Raw genomic sequence first — 6,764 nt, forward strand, 5'->3', positions numbered from 1 at the left:
AATCTTCTTCAAATTTCAAGTTTCGACATCAATATTTTAATTTTCATTATAATCGTTTGTTCTTATACAAACGTTTGGTAACTTCGTTCCACTCTCTAATCTTATATTTATTTTTTGTATTTATTATTTAACTTGTAAGTTGTTCTTGTTATATTATTGTTCTTGTTAAGTTTCGTATTTTATAATTTATAATTTTATATCATGGAGTCTTCTAAAAAAAGTGGAAGTAAAAAAGGTCTAGTAGAATCAGTAAAAAAATTAGTTAAAAAAACTAACAAAGGTGCTAGTTCGTCTAAATCTAAAATTCCTCTTGTTAGAATAAATACAGATGAATTTACGCATGTGAATGAAACTAGTTTTTCCCGTCCCGGTCCTATAAATATTAATTCAGATAGTCCGACTCCCCATGAACTCTATGAAAGACATTATGGTATTAATCAAGAAAATGAAGAAGTGGAAACGGATGAACAATTAAATTTAGATGAAGAAGTAGATTTAGATGATACACCGACTAGCCCCGCCGCCGACCTCAATACAGTCAATAGTGTAGGTATTGAAGCTCCACCTCCGGTTGGAACTACTCGTCCCCCTATTATTCCAACTAGAGGTAAGACCAAGGTACAACGTTCTTTAAAATCACATGTGTGGAAATTTTGTTATTTGAATGAAGAAAAAACTTTTAGTATATGTAATCTTTGTAAACAACATTTTAAATATACATCTGGTGGGACGGGAGGTTCAACGGGGGGATTAAAAAAACATTTGATTAACAAGCATAGTAAAGAGTGGTTTGCATATATGTCTTCTCTTGAAGTTGTTGGAAATTGTAATGTTGAAGAATCGGTTAGAGGATCAAATATGGTTCAAAGTGAGTTAAATACTTCGAACCCAAGTGGTCCTCTTACACATCGAACCTATAACAAGGATCGTGATCGTGAAAACTTTGCTAAAATGGTTGTTGTTTGTGGTTTACCTTTTAGTTTTGGAGAACATCCGGGTTTTATTGCTTATATTCGTGAAACATATAATCCTAGTTTTCAAGGTTTATCAAGAAGCATGGTAAAAAGAGATATTTTCGAATTTCAAGAAAAACATTGTCAATATTTACGTGCCTATTTTGAACTAATGGATTGTAGAGTTGCTATTACTACTGATATGGGTCGTAGTCCTAATGGTTTTGATTATTTAACTGTTACTGCGCATTGGATCGATTATAATTGGAATTTACAAAAAAGAATTATTGGTTATAAAATTTGTCAAAAGAAAAAAACCGGAATTTGTATTGCTACTACTGTGTTGGAAATTTTAAATTTTTTTGGTCTTTGTGATAAAGTCGTTAGTATTACTTTAGATAATGCCTCTGCTAATTTAAATGCTATTAATATGCTAGAACCTAGAGTTTGTCCTATTAGTAAATATGCTTTTCATGTTAGATGTGCCGCGCATATATTAAATTTGGTTGTTTGTGACGGTGTGAAATTATTCGAAAATAGTTGTGATAAAATTGATAATGCTTGTTTTTACATTTTTCATATGAATAGTAGTAGTNAAAATATCTTTAAAATAAACTTAAGTTAAAAATTATAGTATAAATTTAAAAACTATTAATTTATACTTAAAAAATAAAAAAAAATTATATTTTCGTAATTTCAAAAAATATCGTCCCATTAATCCCGTCCCGTTCCATCCCGGTCCATTCCGGTTCATTCCGGTTCCGTCCCGGTATATAGTGGAACGGGACGGAACCGATGAACCATCCCGGTAATTCCGGTCCGGTTCATCCCGATACCGGTCAAAATTCCGGTCAACGGATTCCGGTCCGGTCCGGTACCGGTTCATTCCGGTCCGGTGACCCGGTTCCGGTCCGTTGACCAGTCTTATCTCCACTCAATTATTATGAGTCAGATATTACTGCTAAAAATTATTTATTTTAATAAATTATTTTTTTAAATATCCTTTTCAAATAATGCATTTGAGAAAAATAATTTGTGGTGTTTAATTCATTTAAAAATAATTTTTATAAGTAAATTATATTTGACTAAATTTTTTTAAAATGTATTTTTGAGAGACAAATTACAATTAAGGGCAAGTATTAATGTACTTTTAATATTAAAATTATTATATAGAGAAAAATCAATTTAAACGTTATTACGAGAAATTAAATTAAATTTATATTTTTATTAAATTAAAATATTCATATTCAAATTTCCAATATACAATTTTTGAATGGCTGAAATCTTTAATTTTTTGTTTTTCTTCTTTTTCTCTAATCTTACAAAAATATTGTTGTTACCTTCTTGTTTTCTAATTCTATGAAATAATAGCATGTAAACGTAAAAATAAAATATAAATTTTATCATATAAAAATAAAAAATAGAACTATTAAATGAAACTTAATCAAACATATGATATATTTTAATTAATTAATAAGAGAGATATAAGTGCGTGTGTGTAGGGGGGGGGCATTTTTTTTACCAAATCTTAGGTCCACAACTGGACTCATTTTATTAACAATCAGCACAAAACAAAGAAACACAATTCCGTATAAACGAAAAACAGGGTCCAAAATAAAGTTTCCTAATTATCTAGATATCACTAAACATAGTTAAAGAGTACTCAGTACTCTCATGTGCTTTTGCTGCCTCGTGTGACGTTTCTTTTGAGGTGGAAATAGCACTTTGCAATCAAGCTCCATCTTTGGTTGTTGTTAGAATGACTCTGTCAATTTCTTCCTTAGTCTCTAGTGAGTCGATCCTTTTCAATTCCTTCTCGTCGTGTTTTGTCAAATCTAATAATTTGTTGTCTCCAGGTGGTGGATTGAAATTGAAGCTCACGGTGGTGGTGGGACGCCAAACAACCCCTCTTTCGGATGAAATTTTTTGGTAGCTAGGGGAGCTAGTAGGTATGTAACTATTGGGATCCCTTTTATACTTCTCTATATTGTGCGAATGTATCTTCTTCCTTCCCCTGCTTTTGTTTTGCTGATTCATTGCTTGTTTATTTACCGTGTCCTAATCCTATGGTTTGGAATCTAAGCCTTGTCCACATTTATATGTTTCCTTATATTTGTTGGTAGCTCGTAAAAACTGTGATATTCCTCTGTGCCTTGTGTGTCTACAACTTCATTAGCTAATAAATCTGCCACTACGTTTCCCTTCCTAATTATATGTTTTATGTTTCCTTATATTAGCTGCATTTGGACTCTTATGCCTTCTATTTTTTTCTTTAAATTAGGAACTTTCCGAAAGTTCGTGACTTAGTATAGAGCCTCACATGATGAACTAAGACTCAAAACAATATTTCTAAGCGTAAAATGATGTGTTGAACTAAGTAGGAAGTGTTAGAGTCAAAGCGTTAAGAAATGACCATGACGTCCGGAGAATGTAAAATGGGAGCTAGTGTGCCTTGGCATGTTTCACGGGGTTTTAGAAGTCGAAACTTAGTGAAATTTGGTAGAAAGGTGTTAAACATGTATTAGAGTGTGTTTAGGGTTGAAACTTCAGGGTACGACTCCCCAAGGACCACCATAAGGGTCCTCGTCCATTTGACCCAAAAACTGTCATTGGGACAGTGTACAACCACGAGCCAAATGGCGAGCCGTCGTTTGATTGACGCTCCGTCGATGGCTTCTTAGGTTGACACTTGTTTATTATTGAAAATGGTCCAAAAATCCAATCTATGTCTCAAACAATGCCCATGCAGGACATGCCGTCATTTGGATGACGTAACATGGTCGAGGTTTCGTTTGTTGGGGGTCGACTTCATTGTAAGTTTTAGTGTTAAGTGTGTTCATTAGTTAATTAGTTAACTAATTAATTAAGGATTAAGGGGTGATTAAATTAAGTTGTTAAGGACTGTATAAGCTACCCTAAGTCTAAAACCAACTTAACACCCCATAATTCCCAAACCCAATGCTCTCCAACTTCTCTCTACTTTTTCTGTCTATTCAATGATCCCATTGAAGACCAAGCTTCAAGGATCATTAGGGCTTCAAGACTTCATATTTTCTCCATCAAACTCTAAGGAATCCTAAGGTATGGAAGCTATTCACTCTTGGGATCTCTTTCCCCAAGAGGCTCTTCAAAATTGGTTTCTAATGAAGTCTTAAAGTTGGGTTTTCTTCCAATTTCGTTAATGATCTTTCAATTAGATTTGATGTTGATTTCCTTTGATTATTATTGATAGATTATGATTGTTTATGTATTAATCATTGTAGTTCTTAGTCATTAACCTAGTTCTATGGAATAATTCATGATTGAACCCTTTTCCATAACCATAGGTTATGAATTGAGGTTGATTTGATTAGTGGTGATACAATTGACTTAGTTCTTTCATAGATTACTATTATACGATGTTATTAAGTTAATTGATGGATGAATATGGTTGTATCGATGGTAAGATCTTGAAGGAGACTTATGAAGGCTATGTGGCAATACTTTATGATCTTGAGTTCTTTACTTCAATGATGATGGTTTATACTTGATGATGATGTTCAATTGAAGTATTATATGTGATTAGATTACGAAGATGATGATATGATGATTATGATAAAATGTCTTGAATATGTGAATTATGAGATCATGTTAAGGGTATGATGATAGTAGGTTGAATATGAATCACTCGTGTACATTAATATGATATGACTATGATGTGTTGATATCACAAATGAATGGTTGTTAAGAAAGTAAATTCTCATGCATTACCTACTGAGCTAATGACATGATATACAAGGGGTTAGTCTCCTATGGCCTATACTAAGATATGATGATTAAGAAAGTCTTAAAGACATTTCAAAAGGGACTTTAGCTTAGCACCGAGTGAACTTGACAATAAGAGGTGTTGACTCCCCAATGTAAGGGAGGTTCACCAATGTTCTCATGAGATGAGAACTCCAATGCTAATGGGCATGTAAAGGGTTCAAGACATATCTCCTAGTTCCGAAACTATGTTGCCCCCATAGGAATACTAGCTACTGGATCTACCTAGAATCATATGTTCATGTTTTAGTTATACCTTGGCAAGTAGAGCACCTTCATTCGTTGTAGGGTTTCATGACACAGGATTCCATGTCTAGCTCAGATGGTCTATTGTCGGTTAAGGCGATTGTTCCAGAAAGTAAAATGAAAGTAGTAAAGAAAACACTAACTAGGGTGACTTGAGGGGTTCTACTTAGTGTAGGTAGGGGTATGGAACTCTACATATACATTGCACAAGTTGTCCTTGAAGGAAGTCCTAGGATGTTGTTCTTATGCATTTATGATATGAAAGAAATATGTATGTTGACTTTACATGTTGATGATCCTATATGATGTTAATTTCATTGATGAACATGTTATTGGTCTAAATTGCTATATATGATGATGATTGTACTTGATATTATGATATATGAATAAAGGCATTACTTATGATCTCTTTCCTTGGGTACTTGATTGTGTGGGGTTATGAGTCTTCACATGAGCATTGCACTTGTAGGCTTGGAATGAGATTGTTGGTAAAGTTCTTGTATGCTATGATATTATGAACTCTATTACATGAATTGTTGTTATGACTTTATGTTAGAGCTATTCATGTTGATATAACCTTATGTTGATGATATCCACTTGACTTTATGATGATGTTGGTTTTGTGTTGAATATGAACTTGTCTTGAGTGATGTTATGACTATTGCTTGTATATGTTCTTAATTGTTCATAAAGGCTTTTAAAAGTGACTTAGCATGGTTTTGAACAAAATGTCCCTTTAAGCACGTCTTCAAGGATTTTATGTGCATGTTTCCAAACTTACTACATGTGGTTTGTACTAACCATATTCTTTCTTTTTTTCCCAAACAATGTAGGTTGGGGCCATTGAAGTATAGGAGGCCACTTTGCAAGAAGACTTGGAACTATTTTCCAAGTTATTGGTAGGTCCTACATGTTTGGGGATGTTACCATTTCACTTTTCTAGCTATGAAGTTGTTATGTCTAAAGACACTTATTCATTCCTTTACTTTTGAGACTATTGTTGTAAGCCTATATGTGGCTCATTGTATTGAAGTATTGGCTATGACCAAATGTCGTCATACTCTTTAGATGGTTTAATGTGTGACAGTGTTATTAGACTATATCTTATGTATTGATTATGTTGTCTAAACGAGAAGTCTATGTAACCTTCAATAAGCGAGGAGTCTATGTAAACTCCATATATGATATGCGAGAGGTCTATGTATATTTTACTATGTAAAAGTTTTAAATTTTCCGCATTTTTGACTTATGATATGTTATGATGAAATGCTAAGGGCTTGTCCAAGTCCTCTTCGAGGACAAAGATGCCGGTTACGTTTAGAGGGTGCTCCTCGATCGTGACATAATTCCCATGGTACCTTCCATTCCCTCTCAATCATCCTTTTCAGCATGAGGGAATTTGTTTCAATCGTTACTTCTTTTAGATTAATGGACTGACAAAACCCCAAATCTTCCTTAATAGCCATAGATTCTGCTTCTATATTTGTGGCTATACATATTCCTCTAGCAGCAGCATATATCAGATCTCCAAACTCATCCCTTGTGTAGAAATCAAGTGCACTCTTCCCAGGATTTCCCCTACACACCCCATTAATATAACATTTCACCCTATCCCTTGCTGGAAATTTCCAAGTAACACAATAACAGTGTAATCTTGGTTTGTATTCCTTCAATAAGTTAACCATGTGAGGCCAACCCTCCTTTCCTATTTTCATCCAAGGGTATAATCTTTCGAGTAGTTTTTTAATCATGTCTTGTACT

This window comes from Solanum pennellii, chromosome 1 (genome assembly GCF_001406875.1).
Source record: "Solanum pennellii chromosome 1, SPENNV200".
NCBI lineage: Eukaryota > Viridiplantae > Streptophyta > Magnoliopsida > Solanales > Solanaceae > Solanum > Solanum pennellii.